General features: G+C 45.0%; 1 long non-coding RNA gene across 1 annotated transcript in view; it reads right to left on the bottom strand.

The window, feature by feature from the left end:
• Positions 1–21,967, bottom strand: part of LOC106024533 — a 68,011-nt gene that overhangs the window by 13,100 nt on the left and 32,944 nt on the right. The window contains exon 2 of the long non-coding RNA XR_001198373.2: positions 17,293–17,393. This is a non-coding gene — a long non-coding RNA (uncharacterized LOC106024533). The remainder of the gene's footprint in view (positions 1–17,292; positions 17,394–21,967) is intronic.

Raw genomic sequence — 21,967 nt, 5'->3', positions numbered from 1 at the left:
GGGTCATGAAGTGAAACCGTTGGAGAACCTCTTAAGCAGACAGTGCATCATCCGCCCTCCCTCCATCACTGGTTAGGCTAACAGCCCATGCTGTTGTGGGTCAAGGCCTTTGCAACACAACCACTAATGGTCCTGAATGTCAGGCCTAGTGGAGCATGAGATGGATGCTGGCAGATAGCTACCTACTAATGTAGCCTAGCGCTCTCAATGCTATGGGGTCTAGGGTTCGTAGAAATAGAATGAATACAAGGGTATACTCAGGATGTTCCAGCGATGTCAGCTGGTGCGGCTCAGGACACAACGTTCATTCAAAAAATGCTTGACGATTAGCTTTGCAACCGCATGGCACATCATGAAATGTAACACGATTGGTCAGTCTGGCTGGGGCAATATACACAGCTCCGGAAAAGCTCCAAAAAAGTCGAAAAGGAAGGTTTTGAGTGAGGAACAGAAAGGTTAAAATTAAGAGACCACTGCAAATTGAACACTTCTGTTCCTCACTCAAAACTTTCCTTTTCAACTTTTTTGGAAAGGAAAGAAAAAGTGGTCTCTTAATTTTTTTCCAGAGCTGTATTTCTACATTCACTGGGATCTCCTTTCTGTACTACCACTGCCTTTCTTTTTCGTAGAATGGCTTTAAATTCATCTTTTTGGGTGATAAGTTTATGACACTAACATTTACTCCCAGTAATACCTGACATGGTCTCTACCAGTTGTTCAAAAAAAAGTTGCACAAAAAATAATGGGGTATTAGGGCTATTTCTTTACCTTAATTTGTTAAAGTTTGATGGCTAAATTATCATAGCTAGGTGGTATGGTGGCTTACATTATAAGGCTAATGCTACCAGAGTACTGCAAAATGTATTTTTTTTAATTATATATGCATAACATACAGGCATTATGCGTCAAGGATGACTTTGGCTAAAAGGAAGGTGACACATGTTGGCTAACAAGTTTGATTGAGGCTTAAAAAGATATTCTGAATTGATTACATAATCAAAACATATTCACAACAGTATTAAAGGAGAATTATGAGAGTTGGTAGACAAATTAGGCCAGCATGCTAAAGTGCCTAGCATGCTAACTACACTTCCACTACAGGGCATGCGAAGAGTTAGCATGCTAAGTAAATACTCACTAGCAAATGCTAAGTAAATACTCACATTAGCAGGCTAAATAAAGCTAGCAAGATAAACACAGAGAATAACTCAAGAAGGCTAGCTAGAACAGATGATGGGGGGAAAGCACGCTGGCCTCAACTTCTTGCCTCAAATGTGAGATCACAGAAATGCGGAGGCGAGAGTTGAGACTCAGGATATCTTCCCGTTCTCCTCATCCTACTTCCCTAAGGCTCCAAATCTTCCTTCAACCTCCATCTTTGATTAAGACATCTTAGGCTTTAGAAAGGCTCTGATATCCTGAAAGACTATGTGTAGATGAAAGTATCAGACATGTTTTTGCCTGAAGAAAGTGAGGAAAAATAAAAGACGTTTGAGTATTTATGCGTCTTCTGAAAGAAGACAATGCTTGTGAAAAATTGTGATGTACTTGGTAGTACTTTATTGAAACATGGTGTCACAGGAAGGGCAGACATTGCTGTGATAATGACGAGTTGTTGTGAGGTAGTGTTAATATCAAGGTGGTATGAATTTGTGTTAAGGTCAAAGTGGTGACACTAAATATCAAGGTGATATGAAGTAGTTATAAGGTCGAAGTGGTGACACTATAAATATCAAGGTGGTGTGAGGTAACAATAATGAAAATGTTATAAGGTAATGATTATGTCGAGACAGTGTGAGGTATTGATAATGCCAAAATGTTGTGAGACCGTGATAATGAGAACAGAATGATGGTGGCGATAATTACGATCCACTAATGTTGTTACTGACAATGTGAAACATGTTAGATAACACAAAAAGACACCCATTGACAAACCCACCGACTGCCTGACACACAAACACACCCATCCTCCTTCATTCTGCAGCGTCGGCTCATTTCCGTGACAAAGTGGAATAACATCAAATTGAACCAATCAATACCCGCGCTGACTCAGATGACAAACTGCCCTCAGGGCACGTCCGCAATTCTGCTCCTGTCCGTGTGTGTCTGCTGAGTGTCCATGCGTGTGCGTGTGTCTGTGTCCATCCATGTGCATGTGTCGGTTCATGTATGTCTGTATGTGTGCATGTGTCTGCGCATGTGTCCATGCGTGCGCGTGTGACAGTGCATGTATGTGGGTCTGTGTGTATGTGTCTGTGCGTGAAGACGAGAAACAGCTAGACTTTACAATCCACTGGGTAATCCTGCCACCACTGATAAAGAAAACTGTCATTTACCCTCCCCTCTCCATGTCCCCTACCACCACCACCTCCCCACTCCACCTTCAAAAATATCACAACGAAACACACACCCAAATACACACACACACACACACACACACACACACACTACATCATAGTAGGTGGCCCAACTAAAGATTGTAAATTCATCCAGGGAGTCGTAAGAGAACTAGGGGAAAAAAGGTTATGCCTCTCTTTAACACTATTCCCACAACAGCCTGAGCTGTGTGGCTTTGTAGAGGCTCCAAACTCGGAATCATGGGAGGAAGAAATGAAACGTTTGCAGTTAGCATTCATGCAGGAGAGGGAAGTGTCCTGATGGAAGGAGCGGAGGGAGGGGATGAGGAACGGAGTATGAACCATGAGGATCTGACAGCCCTCCAGTGAACTGCGAGGTGAAAAGTAAGAAATTGATTGCGGTGCTCGGTGGAACTGGCTCGTGGGCCGTACAAGCTTAGCAGATGACTATCGATCGGATAATTGATTGATCGTCGACTGCGTGAGAGTAGGACAGAGGGACACCACTGGTTCCTCAGGGTCAGACCAGAAATGAGCAAGCCGTGGATCTACATTCCTGCCGGTGTACCTCTTTTACAGTAAATGCAAACCGTCAAAAGGCTGCACACCGTCAATGCTTTGTACTTTGACCAAATACAATTTTAACGTAAAATGTCATCTGGTCTTTATCATTGTATTCATAATAGATTGTGGACCTAATCTGACCAACGACACAAAAACAACGACACGTTTTCTTAACTGAGCAAATGCATCCAATGTTCATTTTAATAATTGGAAAAAAGAATGCGAACCTTTACATCAGGGGTACTCAGCTCTTACCTGAGCCCACTGGTCTTTGGTTCAACTGGTTTTCTGTCATTAATTGTACCCACCTGGTCCCTGACGATGGGAATGAAAAAAGGGTAAAGAACTGGCTTTGAGGTCCAGAGTTGAGTTTGAGGTCTCTAGAATAATAAGTTCAATAAAGTGTAATGAAGAAGTTAAGTGTATACATGGTTTTATGTCTAATATGTTCACAAACATCTTACTTATTCACTTAATAGTAAAATACATCCAGTCACCGAGTTACTAATGAGCAAAGCATAACCAAAAGATTCCAACAAGTGTGTAGACTCACAATCTAGTGCATGCAAAGAATAACAGAGACAAACTTTCAGTTGACAAAAAAACAATGTGTTAATGTTACTTTTCGGAATACAATCACGTTGTTTTGTGTGCAGACATACAGAAAATGCTGAAGGGTTCTCTCTCTCACCAGCATTTGAATTTTTGAATTGGTACAAACAGTGTTAACAGACCAATGCTTAAACCAAGGCACCTCCAACATAGCACAAACAAACCAAGGCCATTACTCAACCATTACCCGAGAGAAACAGTTAAAGGAGAGAGAGACATACATACATAATGGATTGAGACAGACAGACAGGAGAGAGAGACAGACTGACAGAAAGGAGAGAGAGAGAGAGAGAGAGAGAGACAGAAAGGAAAGAGAGAGAGTGACAGACAGAGAGGGGCCGACAGACTGACAAAGAGGAGACCTGGGGAAAGAAAGAGAACGGTAGAAGGTGGATATGAAATGTCTCCCTCCAGACAAAGCCCCCACACTCGCCACGGCACTTTGCCATAAAAAAGACGTCTCGTTTCATTAGCGACCCTCGCCATGGAGACACTCCAAGACGGACAGAGGGGGAGAGAGCGAGAAAGGGAGCGGTGAATGAGGTGCAGAGAGGTAGAGGGAGGGTAATTGTCTATTCCCAAGCTTGGCTGCCATTAAAAGAGGAAATGAAATGGAATGAAGTTAGGCCTGGGGCTGAGACACACACACACACCTATTTCCAGTGGGAGAGACAGAATATGAGAAGGCATTGGTGTAAGAGCGTAGGGACACCCCTAGTGGGTGTGTGCTCCATAAAGAGGCTATACATCACTAATACATCACCACCCCAAAGGACTGACTGACAGTGTGGACCGAACTCTGACACACACTGGAGATGAATGACTGACTGACAGTGTGGACCAAACACTGACACACACTGGAGATGAATGACTGACAGAACGTGTGGACCAAACACTGACACACACTGGAGATGAATGACTGACTGAACGTGTGGACCGAACACTGACACACTGGAGATGAATGACTGACTGAACGTGTGGACCGAACACTGACACACACTGGTGATGAATGACTGACTGACAGTGTGGACCCAACACTGACACACTGGAGATGAATGACTGACTGACAGTGTGGACCCAACACTGACACACTGGAGATGAATGACTGACTGACAGTGTGGACCCAACACTGACACACTGGAGATGAATGACTGACTGACAGTGTGGACCGAACACTGACAAACTGGAGATGAATGACTGACTGAATGTGTGGACATAACAAAATGATGCTGAATGTGATGTTACTTGTTCAGGAAACAGACAGATGCAGATATATGGATAGAGAGGAAGGGGAAAGAGAGAGACACACAATCACATGCTCAACTTAACTTCATAACATAATGATCACACAGATGAATGGATGGACAGATACACCCAAACACACACACACACACACGCACAGCAGTAACTAGATCTGTTGGAGATTTGATAACAATAGGGTTACTATGTGATTGGGTTTCAAGCCAGTTTTTTCCTATGGCTCCCAGAACACAGGGCTCTGTCTGAGAGGAGGGACTGGACCAGAACCAAGCGGCAGGGAGTGACAGGAAGGGAGAACAGGAAAGAGAGACCAGAGAGAGCAGGGCAACCAAGGGAACAAGAGCAGAGGAGAGAGACCAGGTAGCGATACCAAGAAAAGAGCCCAGAGAGAGACAACTGGAGAGAGAGACCAGGAAGAGAGAAGGAGAGAAAACGGGAGACTAACAGAGAGATACCACATGAGCGGATGAGCGAGAACAGAGGCGAGCGACCAGATGACCAAGAACATTGGAGAGAGACCGGGAGAGAGAACAGATGAGTAAGAGAACAGAGGAGGTAGACCAGATGAGAGAGAACAATGGAGAGATCGATCAGTGAGAGAACAGAGTAGAGACACTGGGAGAGAAACCAGATGAGTTAGATAACAGAGGAGAGAGACCAGATGAGCGAGAACAGAAGAGTGACTAGAGTAGAGAGACCAGTGGGAGAGAGACCAGATGAGCGAGACCAGAAGAGTGACTAGAGTAGAGAGACCAGTGGGAGAGAGACCAGATGAGCGAGACCAGAAGAGTGACTAGACTAGAGAGACCAGTGGGAGAGAGACCAGATGAGCGAGAACAGAAGCGTGACTTGAGTAGAGAGACCAGTGGGAGAGAGACCAGATGAGCGAGAACAGAAGCGTGACTAGAGTAGAGAGACCAGTGGGAGAGAAGGAAAATGAGTGAAAGGGAGAGGGGAGAAAGGGGGAAAATGAGAGCTGGGGGAGTAAAACATGATTGTTGAGAAGAGGGCTTGCATGAGGAGATGACAATTACTCAATCTGAATACTACACTCATATAGTATTTCAGTCATATACTGTATTTTGTTTAAATATTTCACACACTGTATTTTTCAAACAATGCCACAAAACCGTCTATGCAGTGTAATCAATTGTTCATAGCCACAAGGTAAAATGGCCACTGAGCGAGCTCGTACATGTGGGAGGGAGAAAGAGATAAAACAGGGACTGGGTGAAGTGAGAATTACTCTTCCTGTCAACAGTGATGAGATTTGACAGGGGCTACCAGAGATGAAGACCTCCTCCCCTAAACCATTAACACCTAACACATATTCTAACCCTAGACCTAACCTTCAACACCTAACCCTAACATTAACCATTAACACATAACCCTAACCCTAAACCTTAGCAATAAGCCTAAAATAGCCTTCTTACAACTGAGTTCCTATTCTTGTGATGTTGCTGGAGCAGTAAAAAATTCAACAGTATCCTGTACAGCTTCTTCCCCTAAAGACATAAGACTGTTAAACAGGAACCTTAACAGCTTAGTCCCCAAGAAATAAGACTTTTAAACAGGACTGCAAAATGATTGCCCCGACAGATTGATTACCTGGACTGAAATTATTACCAGATTGGAAAACCGAACTCTTTAGGCCAATAGGAACAGTCCTGGCTGGCAGCACAGATCCGTCAGTATAGAAACAAAAACGGAACAGAAGTGAATTGAGTAGAAGTTTTCATAAAACCGAGCAGATTACCTGAGGGTGAGATGAACGATGTCCCCTGAAAGAGAGATTAGTGGGATCACGGAATGAAAGCTGGAAAAGGGTCAGTTAACTTGGAAGTGTTTTAGTTGTATGTCAGTATTGTGGCTGATAAAACTGAGGGGACGCTCCAGGACCCACACATGCTGAGACACACACTGCATGGTATAACCAGAGAATAAATAGCTGCAGTCAAACTTCCTTCAGCAGTTTAATTCAATTCAGTATGACTAATGGTAATCACCGTACAAATCCTATATTCATGCATAAAAGCCACAATAATGAAGGAGAAGCGTAGTCATTTTTCTGGGTGTGGTGGAAAAAATAATATTGTCCAACTACTGTATAATGGGAAACCACCTGTTGTTGACAACGTAGATGGAAAACTACTGAGGATGGTGGGGGAAGAGTGCCACTCCTATCAGTGTCTGGGGAAAATGTCTTGTCCTCCAACCTGAAGGGAAGCTGAAGAGAATCGACTGTCTAAGAAAAGCCCCCTTGAATTGTATAACAGCCGACCAATCCAGAAAAATGTTTGACCAGATATGATCATATTCATGTGTAAACAAATGAACAGGCTTCCAGCATGCTATACCCTGATCTGGTGGTGTCATTGATTAAGTAAATAAATGAATACCACTCAAACATGAATGTGCTGGAAATTCCAAACTACTTCCACAAACATCTAACACACAGCATTGATACCCTCACCCACCCACACAGACACACCCACACACCCACACAGACACACCCACACACCCACACAGACACACCCACCCACCCACACAGACACACCCACACACCCACACAGACACACCCACACACCCACACAGACACACCCACACACCCACACAGACATACCCACACAGACACACCCACACACACAAAATATGAAACCAGACTATTATCCTGTTGCTTTAACATGCTAATTGTGGACATTTTTAAAACCCTGTCGTAGGGGAAATCTGTCCTAGTGTAACCCTGTCCTAGTGTAACCCTGTCCTAGTATAACCCAGTCATAGTGTAACCCTGTCATAGAGTAACCCAGTCATTGTGTAAATCTGTCCTAGTGTAGCCCTGTCCTAGTGTAGCCCTGTCCTAGTGTAGCCCTGTCCTAGTGTAACCCTGTCCTAGTGTAACCCTGTCGTAGTATAACCCTGTGGTAGTATAACCCTGTCCTAGTGTAACCCTGTCATAGTGTAACCCTGTCATAGTGTAACTCTGCCATAGTGTAACCCCGTCCTAGTGTAACCCCGTCCTAGTGTAACCCCATCATAGTGTAACCCCATCCTAGTGTAACCTCGTAGTAGTGTAACCCCGTAGTAGTGTAACCCCGTAGTAGTGTAACCTCATCCTAGTGTAACCCTGTAGTAGTGTAACCATGTAGTAGTGTAACCCCGTCCTTGTGTAACCTTGTAGTAGTGTAACCCCGTAGTAGTGTAACCCCATTCTAGTGTAACCCTGTAGTAGTGTAACTCCCTCCTAGTGTAACCCTGTAGTAGTGTAACCCTGAAGTAGTGTAACCCTGAAGTAGTGTAACCCTGTCATCCTCCACGTACAAAGAGGCAGCATGTAGCGTTCACATCCAGTATTTATGCATATAATCATACAGAATAAAACTCTAAAGACATTTTCACAACGTCTGCATTTTCCATATGAAAACGGAATAAAGGCAGCCTACACAGAGGTTCTGAGGTGCCCAGGGGACATGTGACTGGGGCTCGCCATTCTACCTTTCCCCACTGTCAAATCTAAATCTGACCATCGTCTCGTTGCAGTAATGGTCTCGTAGAGCACTACGAGAAAATGTTTAGGTCTTAAGGTACCTGTCCAGTTGGAATTATGTCCTGCCTGGACATAAGGACGAGTAGCAGCTGTTACAAACCCTACAAGCATTGAATGTTTTAAAATGTTTGTAAATTCCGCTTTAAAATGACGCAAATTTGCCCAAATAGAAATGTACTACCAATTGAGATCTATTCTGGTTTATGGTTGTCATTATGATGTCACTATTGTATTACTTACAAAGCATCATAACAAAAACAATAACAGTTGCTCCACTGTATTGAACTGTAAACTAAACCGAATGGCATTGTGTGTACACGTCTCTGAGCAACAGAACAGTGGACTAACAGTTCAAAACAAAACAATTACAATGTTCGTGAGACATTTCCCAAAAGGAAGAAAGGGAGACTGAGGAGAGGAACAACAAGAACTGAACAGGGGCTGTGCTGACAGAACATTCTCTGACCTCCTTTCAGCAACGGAGAGAGAGAGAGAGAGAGAGAGAGACAGACAGTCAATGACAGAGAAAGACAGAGACAGAGAAGGACATACAAGAAATGGAGACAGAGTGAGTGAGGTAGACCAAGGCAAAGCCAGACAGAGAGAGAGATGGGCAGAGGGAGAAAGAGAGAGAAACAGAGGGAGAGAGGAAGAGAATGGGGGAGAAAGACAGAGAGAGGGAAAGCGACAGGCACCAGAACATTGATATAAACCATTCAGGCACATTATATAACAGGGGACAAAAGCAATCTTTCACTTCAAAGCGTGTTACACAATTTGTTTGTGAAGGGGGTGGTGGGTGAAGGGGAGTGGAGGGGGGGGGGTGTGGATGGTAATTGTGCTTCAGACACAATTATCAGTTCTGAATAGAGACACACTGTGTGTGTGTGTGTGTGTGTGTGTGTGTGTGTGTGTGTGTGTGTGTGTTATCCAAAAATCAAAGGTGGCTCCCTTCCAAAACTCTGGCACTGCCTCTGTGTGTCAGCATGGTAAAAACATTTGGCGCTCATAAGTTAAATAGACTACCTGCGAAATACTGCAGCGAATGTGACTGTAGGAGTTTTTATATTGGCAGTGTTGCCAGATTGGTCGGTTTCCCATCTTAATTGGGCTATTTTTGGGCAGGTCGATTTACAGATAGGGTCGTATTGAAAAAATTGCATTTGAGCAGCATTTTTGTGGAGTAGGCAGATTACTCAAAGAGATGAGTAATGTTGGAAAAACAAGCGAATCCTAGTTTTAGTTTACACTCAAGCATGTCCAAGTATTTCAGTAAAACCTAACCCCCTAAACTATATCAAAACCCGCATAAGATTTGTTAACGTGTTCGATGACGTTTTTGGTGAAAAGACTATTAGATTAGGGTATGTAGGCTACTGTCCCCAACAACATTATATATGCAATATAAACAATGAACATATTTAAGTCACTAACAATATACATATATGAATGTCAAGACACTGGATGAGCGCAGCTGAAGGAAGTTGAGAGGGGGATAAATGATGTGGCGTCAAGGCAAGGATGGAGGAAAAAACTACTCAACAAGGCCGTCATTGGTACAGCTCTGATGAGTTTGAAATGCAAGATAAATTGACAAGAACATAGGATAACAACGAAAATAGACAACAATAATATTGACTGGGATTAATTATAACGCTTATTGAGCGATTACATATTATTTATTTATTTTTCGAATAAAATTAGTTGTGATGCTCAATGGCAAAAAAAATTTGGGTGACTCAGACATAATGATGAGGGAATGATATGCTCTGTACGCTATAAGCATTGTGGAGCCAATGTGTTTGGGGGCATAGGAAAATAGCCAAGCAGAATCTATAGGCTGGATGCACTTAAAGCCAATAACATTTCTACTAATCCTGGACAGGCAGAGAACAAAAAGAAACACATGAGGGTAAAAACGTACATATGTAAATAAAAAAATGATTAAATATGTAACGTCAGTACGCCAGGAATAAATATATATCTTGAATATTGGTTGCTATTAGGGAGGACATTGTAGTGTGCATTAGCTGCTCAAATGGACATGGACAACAGGGCAGATTTAACACCATAATGTTTTCTTTTTCAAGTGGGTAGCCGTGCACAGACCTTCCGAGGGGCATGTGCTGAATCTGAAAAAGTGAGCAGAGTTGTCGGCTCACACAGAGGGACGATGTGTTGGAGTGAGTGACGGTTGTAATAAAAAGTGGACGACGTATGCCCATTGGAGTGACGCGCGTAAAAATTCGGACGACGTATGCCCATTGGAGTGACGCGCGTAAAAAAATTATATAAAGTATATCAGAGGGGCGTCCAGTGGAGCGAGGTTTGGGGTACCACCTTTGGAGACCAGAAGCCCACACACAGACAGGATAACCTGACAAATCAGTCTCCACTAGTTGTGTGGGCAGGTCCCCACTAGGAAAAAGGCAGTTTCCCAGTACATTGTGAGCTGAGCCAGTAAGAGACCAGAATATTGTGGGTTGAGTCAATAAGAGACCAGGGTCCGTATTCACATAACATTTTAAGGCTAAAAGTAGCTTCCAGTGTGCTGATTTAGGAGTAACTCTTAAAAGAAAAATGGCCATGTCAGTCCTAACTTTAGGACTCATACATTTTTGGTCTAAAAGTATTTCACAAAGCGTTTAGCGCTAAAACCAGCACCTAAATCGGGGTATAGCTAGGAGTAGTCAAGAGGACTCCTAAATCACTAAGACCGAATCACAAACAATCCTTAAAGGGCTGCTGCCGGCAATCTGCCTCCTAATTAGGTCGACATTTTAGAAACATTACATGATACTGAGCTTTTAAAAAGATATTGCCTTAATCACAAGGATATTATGATCACAGTAGAGCTGGTCAGGGATGCAGTCACTTTACCAGCAAACAGAAACAACCCAATAACACCAGAGATCAAGGTTGTGACAACTCTACACTCCTTGGCCACAGGGAAAATGCAGCTATGCAGTGCAGACGAACTACAAACAGTTAAGCCCAAAAGTATTCATACCCATGCCAAATTTTTAGCCATAGTGACATTTTATTTCACCAATAGGTTTCTTCTGGCTGAAAAATTTCAAGGGGTATGAATAATCTTGGACATGGCATATTTTTATTTTTTTATGGAAAAAAAACAGAACTAATTACGTTACTCATTTGTATGTCCAGCACAATGTCTTCCTGTCTTTTATCACTTGTTTATGTAATTTCTAGAAAGAAGAAACCTTGCACCATCAAAAGATGAACGCACATTTCTTTACGCGCTGCCAGACATGTTGAACATATCTTAGTCAGTAGGCCTATATCATTCTTGGTTTCATGCTCAATCAGTGACACTTTGCCTACATTTTAATTTTATTATCTTTATTTCAATATGCCAACATGACACATTCTTCTACAGTATTGCTATGATGAATCCAGTGACAGAGACCCCTCCCCAATCAGCCAATCACTGAGGGCATAGTAAGTAAGTTTGTTTGTGGAACACAACATAATCCATAGCAACAGGGTCAACCCTGCCCTTTGTCTTAGCGCCCCGTTCCTTAGTACAAGTTGGTTTTAGCAGCTTTGTGAATAGCTTTTAAGAGTTTTATGAATACGGCCCCACGACATTGTGAGCAGAGCCAATAAGAGACCAGGACATTGTGAGCAGAGCCAATAAGAGACCAGGACATTGTGAGCAGAGCCAATAAGAGACCAGGACATTGTGAGTAGAGTGCAGACATCTCCGTTAGTGTCATCCAGTAACCACAGATGATCCTGTGAAAAGGTTTGTCTACGCCACTCCGCATCTTCGTTCTCTTTTCTTATTATCCTTAGGACCCGGCCAAATCCACAACTGAGCCATCAGACCCACCAAGAGGCGTCCCAAATCTCCCCTTAACACTTGACAGTGCACTGCATGAGGCCCTGATCAAATGTAGTGCGCTGGTGCCATTTGGGAGACAGTCCATAAACCTAGTGAAATACCAGGATTTTCTATATGTTTTTTTGTGTCAGTCCTGGTATTGAAATTATAACCATTGTCAATTCAACATCTAACTGAATTGAGAGAACCTGAGATGGAACAAGGCTCTGTTCCACAGCAGAACCCCAGCAGCAGTACCACAGCAGAAATATCACAGCGGTACCACAGCAGAACCACAGCAGCAGAACCACAACAGCAGAACCGTAGAAGTACCAGAACAGAACCGTAGCAGCAGAACCACAGCAGCAGAACCACGGGACAGAGAGAGAATACTGAAAAACACAACGAGAGAGTTGTAATGTTGTAGGGGGGTAAAGGAAAACTTCTAATCCCCCATTGCCTCCCTCCGTCACCTCTCTCCATGGCCTCCACCCCCTCTCCAGATATTGCATTCTGGGGAAGGGCATGCATTACGTGAAGATAGTGGAGGAAGAAAGATGTAAAAAGAGAGGGGAAAATAAGAAAGGGCCGAGGCGAAGGAAGGACGGGTTTTGATGATAGATAGAAAGGCTGAACTTTAATCAGAGCTGTGCCCGTGGCGGAGAGGGGCTTCTGGGGGAGGGTGGGTTGAGGGGGGTTAGTGGATCATTCGTCACCTGCCACCGCGTCATGTGAGCGCAGTTTCCGCGACAACCCCCGGGACTCCCACACGACAATCAGTCTTAGGTAGACAGAGGAGATTGGATAAAGGGAGGGAGGGAAAAGGGTGGCAGAGAGAGACAGGGAGGGAGGGAGGGAGGTAGGGAGGAGGGGGAGTTAAAGAAAAGCTCATGGTGAACCATCCCACTCGTGGTGGTCACATATTAAGGGGTGCCATGTTAAGGTACACTCCTGGATTTGGCCTGAATCGGACGGGATGAAATGCATGGAAATAGAACCAACGCTACAGCCACAGAGCTGTCTCCAGTCACGGCAATTACTCATCAATATGTGTTACCGTCTGAATAAGCTAAGTGAACAAAAGAAAATCAGTATCTGGGAGTTTGGAGTTAAGAATCCAAGCACTGCCAGCGGTGTGTGTGTTTTGAAAGAGAGGAGTGGAGCGGCTCTGGCTTGGATCACACGGCTATTAGAGCAATAAAACAAAGCCACTGAAATATTGGGCAGCAAAATCATGTACACAGGAATCATGTACATAGGAATCATGTACATAGGAATCATGTACACAGGAATCATGTACATAGGAATCATGTACATTGGAATCATGTACACAGGAATCATGTACACAGGAATCATGTACATAGGAATCATGTACATAGGAATCATGTACACAGGAATCATGTATAGACTCCTGGATGTGGGATTTTGTTTTCAAAGAGTTTTGAATGTGTTTTGAGTGTTTTGTCTGTGTTCAGTTAGTTTCCAGTGTGTTTTCAGTGCGTGTCCATTGTGTGTCCAGTGTGTTTTTAGTGTGTGTTCAATGTATTTACAGTGTGTGTCCATTGTGTGTCCAGTGTGTTTTTAGTGTGTGTTCAATGTTTTTACAGTGTGTGTCCATTGTGTGTCCAGTGTGTTTTTAGTGTGTGTTCAATGTATTTACAGTGTGTGTCCATTGTGTGTCCAGTGTGTTTTTAGTGTGTGTTCAATGTATTTACAGTGTGTGTCCATTGTGTGTCCAGTGTGTTTTTAGTGTGTGTTCAATGTATTTACAGTGTGTGTCCATTGTTTGTCCAGTGTGTTTTTAGTGTGTGTTCAATGTGTTTACAGTGTGTTCAGTGTGTGTCCATTGTGTGTCCAGTGTGTTTTTAGTGTGTGTTCAATGTATTTACAGTGTGTACATTGTGTGTCCAGTGTGTTTTTAGTGCGTGTTCAGTGCGTTTTCAGTGCATGTTCAGTGCATGTTCAGTGTGTGTAAACAACCACAGTACGTATCATTACATCTTTGCCTATGGCATGGTGCTGGGCGATGCCCTACCTCTCCTACAGACACAGCCATCCATTCAGGAGCGTATTTGCATGCTGTTGTTGAACACAGCATGCCATGTAAATGCCCAGCCTTTGATGCTAGCCTCACATCCGTGGAGCCACGTGGGGCACGATACACCGGATGACGCTCATATTCACATTCACACGCAACAGGCGCCCGCGTCACACTGTTAAGACCCGCCACATGACCAATGTGATGTTATCCAAAACCACGTTCAGCCATTCACACATTCCTGTTGGACCCACGACAGATGAGCGCAATCCCAGTGAAATATGAGATCAGGTCCCCTGCAGCAGAGTTGGTGTTGTGCATGACACTTAGTCACATTGGATATGAGCGTCTAATTGTAACAGTCCCAGCCAAACGGGATTGTTCCGACTCATGTTTTCTGTGTATTCTGGGCTTTGCCATGCCCTCGTTTGGTCTTTCCTGTTTCCGTTTCAGTCAGTCAGTTCATTCTGTGCACCTGTGCTGAGTCCTCATCTGTTTCTGTCCTCCTCATTAGTCTGTGTATTTAGTTCAGTCCTTTTCTCCCAGTCCATGTCAATCAGTGTTGTATTGTGACGTTCTTGCATGTCTTGTATTGCCTATCGTGGTTCTTCACATCAGTATCTTAGTATTTCGGTTTTGTTTGAGTGGCATTAAAACTCCTTTTTTGATCCTGTGTTTGCTTCTGCCTCCATCCCAAAATGTTACAATAATAATGGGCATATATTATCCCCAGACATGCCCCTATGAAAACGGTCCAATACCCTGGAAATGCATATTTGTTGCTGTACTTTTTCCATATTATTGTTATCTGTATTATGATGTGTAGAACTGAAACATAAATCTTCCCAGAACACTTTGCTGACAGATGGATAAGAAGAGTGATGGTTGTTATGCTATTCTGCTGTAACAACATTTATTATACTTTCCTTTTCCCCCCACTTACATTGGCAACACAAACAAATGTCTCCCATGCTAATAAAGCTCTATGAATTAAAAATAACTGACAGAGACCGGTTGAGCTAGCTAGCAACAGTGTGTTGCTGTCAGATGGAGAAACTTCAAACACTCACTAGTCCCAGTGAGGCCGAGATGGAAGCCTAGGGGATTAGTGTGTGTGGGGTTGTTTGTGTGTGCATGCACAAGTGTACGTGTGTGTGTGTGTCTGTAGTGATAAACAGGAATGGGATAGGCGCAGGGAAGAAGATAAGGGACTAGACTTATCTCATCTTTGTACACACACACACACACACACAAACATAACAAACATACCAGCATACCTGTTTATGTACAATAGACCAAATACAATTCTGTGGTAGACCGCACTGTCTGTGTCAGTCTGTGTTTGTCACTCTGTGTCTGTATGCGTCTGTCTGTGTCTGTCTGTCTGTGTCTGCCTGTCAGTGTCTGTGTCTCTATACCAGTCTGCAGCTGTCTGTGCACACACAAATTCAGAGTTTATTGATCACATAATCAAGCAGATATAGGACTGTGGGTTGAATTACAGAATACTAATAACACCACTAGCAAAAAGCAAGACCCAAGAAGATTCATACAAACAATAAGTGAAAAATCACACGGAAAGTGGTTAAGCAGTCTCAGATTATACCAGCTAAGGTAGAGCTGTGGGAAAATATGACAGCCTAACGTGAGCTGTGCTCAGCCGTGTTGTACACTAAATACACAGCACACAACAATGTGTGTGTATGACAGTACCAATGGGCTCTGAGGTCCAAGTGTAGTTCAGGCACTTAGGGCCATGCTACACTAGGATGTTGGCAGTAAACATGAGGAATAGGGCGACCTATTTTAAATAACCTAATGCATAGGCCTGTCAAGTCGTTAGTATTTTATAACAAGCGATTTATTTCTAATTATTGTTACAAGCTTTTCCATTAATTGCAATTGCAAACGAACTATAAACTAAAAAACGCACATTGTTTCCCAGGAGATATGTATGCATTGCCTTACATTAGCTAACGTCTTTGTGTCAATGTTTTCTGGCTATAACAACAAAATACAAAATGTATTAGACCATCTAGCCAGCTAATATATTATATACAGTGCCTTAAAAGGATACTTTCCAAATGAAACTACACTTACCATATAGCCTAACAGAGTTATGTTACAGTCTGCATCAAATCAAACAAACTTACCGATGCATTACAATGAATAAAACGTATCCTTGGAAGGAAGCTAAATAGGAATAAAATTAATGAACAAAAACCAAACAAAATATGGCTAGGCAATGTCCATATTTTTATGAAATGTCCATGTGCTCCAGGAGTAGACCAGTGGGCTTACGTAGTCAGTCCCGCAGGTGAGAAAACCCTTTTAACTGGTACAGATGCTGCCGGGATGCACAGGTATGCTTTCACTAGCCGTGATCATTTCCTGTATTTGGCCATAAGACTTTTTTTCAGTCTATAAGAAATAACTGCCGCCAAGTACGTCAATCAGCGCGTCACCGGCCAAACCCCGCCTGGTCGTCACCGCCCACACCCCGCCTGGTCGTCACCGCCCACACCCCGCCTGGTCGTCACCGTCCACACCCCGCCTGGTCGTCACCGCCCACACCCCGCCTGGTCGTCCCCGTCCACACCCCGCCTGGTCGTCACCGGCCACACCCCGCCTGGTCGTCACCGCCCACACCCCGCCTGGTCGTCACCGCCCATACCCCGCCTGGTCGTCCCCGTCCACACCCCGCCTGGTCGTCACCGTCCACACCCCGCCTGGTCGTCACCGCCCACACCCCGCCTGGTCGTCACCGCCCACACCCCGCCTGGTCGTCACCGCCCACACCCCGCCTGGTCGTCACCGCCCACACCCCGCCTGGTCGTCACCGTCCACACCCCGCCTGTCCTGTTCAACCTGGTTTTGTAGCTGATCTGCACACAGCCCACTTGTATTCATGCATCAATTTCTTATTGATGATTGATCTAGATGTGAACAGACACCTACTTACCACTCACACACACAAACACACACATACACACACTCCCAATGCCAAACCTGGCATAAAGTATGGCAGGTTATTGTCATGCAACCAGGCCAGTTGGAGGAGGTTTACCTGGCCCGGTGACCAATCTCCAGCCCCACAGAAAGCAGCCTTGTCAGGGTGTCGCTATTGGCCTTTGAATCAATGGTCAGCCATCAAAGGGAATTACACATCTAGAAAAACAAAGACAGAGAACATATTATCTTAACTATGTGCAGAGTTCTCCTGGATTAGAACACTGTGGTCTCGGTTAAGGTCATACACTTTCATGTATAAACACAGGACACCATAGTCGGGGTCACATCCCTCCATAAATAGACCAACCTCTGAAGTTAGGGCCAATGGCATGTTCCCTTCTTACCAGAGAGTCAATCAACAGATGTGTTATTAGTGACTCCACAAGTTGGTCATCCCTCCCCCTTTCTCTTCCTTTTCACTCCCCATAACTGGGCTAAAGGCCGTGACCATTTGTCTAGTGTGGTCGAACACTGTGTGCTCTAATAGTTGCAATCTTTGGCTTTGAAAGAAAGAGTGGTGAAGACGGGGCAGAGAAGTGACATTACCACGGAGAAAAAGCGAGATGCTGAATCTTCAGACCCATGGCACTACGCAATCTTAAACAAAAGGAAGAGCAAGCTAGAAAATAACCCCACCCCATCGAAGCACAGCCCCACAAAAACCACACAAAATGTATGCAGTCAGTGCACGAACGGTGACCCACTTTAATCAATGAATCAAGTCTAAATTCAGTGGAACGGGCCAATGGGACAGCAGCTGAAGGGGTGGGCACGGGGCTGGTATGAAGTGGGTGTTGCATTTTTCATTTCATCATCTCCATCGTCTGTAGCACTAATGTAGGTTATGTCTGAGAGGGTTATGAATGGGAGAACTGTGTGTGTGTGTGTGTGTGAGATGGAGAGCATACTACGCAGCCTTCCAGTGTGCTAGCAGGCTGCACCTCATGTCATCAAATCTTGGGTTTGTATGCACGTCTATCATACTGCATGGGAACACTCTCCCTACTCGTTGCTTTGCCGTAACTGAGCATCTGTGTGTGCATGTGCATGTGCATGTGCGTGCGTGCGTGCGTGTACTCCCTAGGCTTCAGTAATGGCATTGGATTCTGTTCTGCCATTAAAGATTCAGGGTGGAGCGCAGGTCAGCCCCAAACGCGTGCCAACTCACAGCCAACTACGGAGGCAGTCAGACGAGGGATGGAGACAGTACACTCCCAGAGAGATGACAGGCGGCACTCAGACACACCGCCACCGCCCACATAACCCCCGTCACCACCACCACCCCATCACGGTGTCCGTTGGTCTGCCAGCCGGGCGTGTTCATGGTGCAACAGTCAGACCGTAGCTTGGCACAGCAGTCAGAGAGGAAGAGGGCCACCCCTTACGAACATGGGTGATAGACAGGGACATGAAATCGGAGCCAGAGGTGTTTGGTCTGAGACGGGGCCTAGTCAGCATGTCGAGCATCCTCAGAATATGCTGCCTGTGTGTGTTTGACACTTCCAAGAAAAGGACTTAAAAGTAAAACACACAATGCGATACTAGGAATGTATATGAACCACGCATAAGGAAAACACATGCAGTTAAAGGACACAGTGTGCATGACCAGGCCACAGGACAGCCCTCAGGTTTGGTCAGATCGGCCCGGTGTCTCGCCCCATCCTGTCCTGCTGGAGCCACACCTCCCACAACCCAGAGACATCTAGTTTTCCAGAACTAAGAAGCAGAAACAACGAGCAGGCCTCTGAGTTATGACCAAACGAATTAGTGTAAGTAACATGACAGAAAATGAATCTCATTAATAACACACACACACACACGTCCTTCCCCCCTTCCTGCACCCACATACAGGTGGGAGAGGTAAATGCAATCTCTCACTCACTCACTCACTCACTCACCACCCCACCACCCCACCACCCCACCACCCCACCCCCCCACACAATCCAGTCAACAACCTCCCAGGTCTCCCGTCCAATCCTACAAAAAAATACACCTCCGCTCCATCCATCGTCTCAGTCCGCCTCCCCATTCATCCCCCCCTTTCTGCCTCCTCAAACAGCCCCCATCCCCTCTGCACCCCCCCCCCCCCACCCCCCGGTGTTGAGGGCAATTACAGCCAGTCACTCTGTCACGCAGGCAGTGACAGTTGGTGATGGCCCCTCGCCCCCCCCCCCACCGTGTCCACGACTAATGATGCCGCGGGTGGAGGTCACAGTCCAGCCACCCACCCCCGTACGCACCACCCGTGGCCGGCCCACAGGATCCAGAGACTTGCATGGTGACCAAGGCTCAGGCACAGAGATGAAACCCCAAGAAGCATCGCAGACATGAGAACTAACGTCATGGCCGCTCTTCTGGTGAAGCTACATAGAGACCTTTATAAAAGGAAAACATGATAGTCCTCTCAACGGACTCAATTAGGAAATCACAAGAGCGATAAATTGTTATTCGTTAGCCATTCTCACCTCCAAGCTTCAGAAAGGACACTTAGCTACCCTAAAGGCTAAATTTAGCATAACGGCTAATTTCGATACAGACAGACGCACAAAGACATGAGCTGTGTCGTTAAATTATATTCGGTCAAATTGGGCTTGACTAAAGTGTCTGATTAATGTCTAAGTGTTTCTAAGTGTTTGTGTTTCTCGCTTTGGCTGCCTGTTTGAAAGGACAGCGCCTTTTGAAGTCAGCTGCATAGCGGAGCACATGATGACATTTCAAAGGGAGAGGGGAGGAGAGAAGAGAGAAGAGGAGAAGCGAGAGGAGAGAGGAGAGAGCGATATGGCACAAAGCCTGTGATTGTAGTCTACCGTGAGTGAAAAAGCCGTCTGTTGTCTGCAAATGCAGTTAAAAAGAGCAGCCAATCCTCCAGCCTGCAAGGGCAAGTTGACATCTACAAGGCCTCCACTCAATAGAAGACATCTTTTATGTACTAATGACGCTTCCTGGTTAAATGAAAGGAGAAATTCTAATAGTCTGACTGCAGGCAAACAACACATTTCATTGAAATGTCATGGCGACCTTTACACATATTTTCTATGACCGGTTTGGTCACCAAGCGGGAGCCCAGGTCGGCAGGTCCACGTCAGCTACCAACCACAAAGACCCGAAAAAGCAAATCACTTGAAGGGTTCTCTGTTTGCCTAAAATTGGAGAAAAAGAGAACAAAGACAGAAAAAGAAATCCACCAGTCCGGTTCGGGTCTTAAGCTAAAAAAAAATGAAACGTAAGCCTAGCTGGATTAACAGCAGGGTAGTGGAGCAGAAACCTACTCTTTCCTCCCGGAGTCCTCAAAGTCCATCTCCCAGTGATCTGAACATCGTCTCCAGGCTGGGCATCGAGATATTAGGTTGCAGGTGTTTACACACACACACACACACACACACACACATACATATACATACACACATACATATACATACACACATACACACACACACACACACACACACACACATACACACATACACACACAGAAACGTTGCATGGCTGTTGTCCTTCTGATGTTCTCTGGACGTGGTTGGGTGACACAGTGCTGTGCTGAGTGGCTTCCCCCTTCTGTCTGTCTCCCCTTCCCTCATTGAAATTCTTATCTCCACGTGTTCACCCACAGACCATCCGCTCTGACAGAAACTGCCTGTCTGAATCTAGTAGGTGACCCACGTTGTAAATGATGATCTTGTTGAGCCAGATAAGAAGGATTCTATAGCTCCGTGACGCTGCCCATCGATTCATTGATCCCGCACTCCCCTCTGACCATCTCCCTAAGGCAGATTGATGAAGGACCAGACAAATAAAAGCTGAACAGCTTGCACACGCACGCACACACACGCGCACACACACACATGCACACCGCTCCAACACTGACAGCATAGAGTCCTGAGTGATGTCAGCCCAGAGGGCAACAGAAACATTTGAATTGCCTGTTTCTTGATTAGTAAACGCTCCTCCAATCAGCGGGGTTAAACGAGCTGATGTCTCAGCGTTCCTGTGGAACTGCTGAGCGGGCCTCCGAGACCCAAACTGGCCCTTCAACGTGCAAACCAGCAACATGTCGTCAAGGTAACTTCGGCACACTGCGGGGTCTGGGGAAAAACTGTCTAGAATTGGGGTTCTCAACTCGGGAGACTATTGCTCTCTCCCAGTGTCTTTTTCCCTGTGTCTCGCAGTATCATGAAGGACAGGGTTGTGTCAGCAGATCAGCCAACACACAGAGACACCATCAGAAGCTCTGCCCCCACTGTCAACTCCCATGTGACCTTTGCTGACGCACAAAAGGGCACAGAGGCCAAATGTAGCACCACTAACAGCCCGCCTGAAGGACATTGAAAATGTAAACAACATTCACTGACAAATATAGCAACAGCAGAACACCGACCATCTTCCAGCCTTTTAGAATATTAGTTCCCCTTCAGAGTTCTGTTTAATGTTTTCAAGTGGTGACTTATCAATGAACAAACACACATTTCTCTCAGAAAGCTTGGTTACTCATCCTCTCCAATGATAAGTGGAAGATATATATATACACACACACACACAGTATATATATAAACATACACACAAGCATGTAAAAAAGAACGTAAATAGGACCTCAGTGTTGAGTTCAAAACATCTCTGATAGCACAGAGGACACGCTGTCATGTATGGAGCTCAGTAGAAGGGGACAGAGAGAACAGCACACGATGGATCCAGGGGGCATTTGGAGGTGCGCACTGAGGTAAAAGCAGACAGGA

The sequence above is a fragment of the Esox lucius genome, chromosome 11, assembly GCF_011004845.1.
Source record: "Esox lucius isolate fEsoLuc1 chromosome 11, fEsoLuc1.pri, whole genome shotgun sequence".
In the NCBI taxonomy this organism is placed as follows: Eukaryota; Metazoa; Chordata; class Actinopteri; order Esociformes; family Esocidae; genus Esox; species Esox lucius.
The sequence above is the reverse complement of the archived record's forward strand: the minus strand, read 5'-3'. Positions and strand labels throughout refer to the sequence as shown.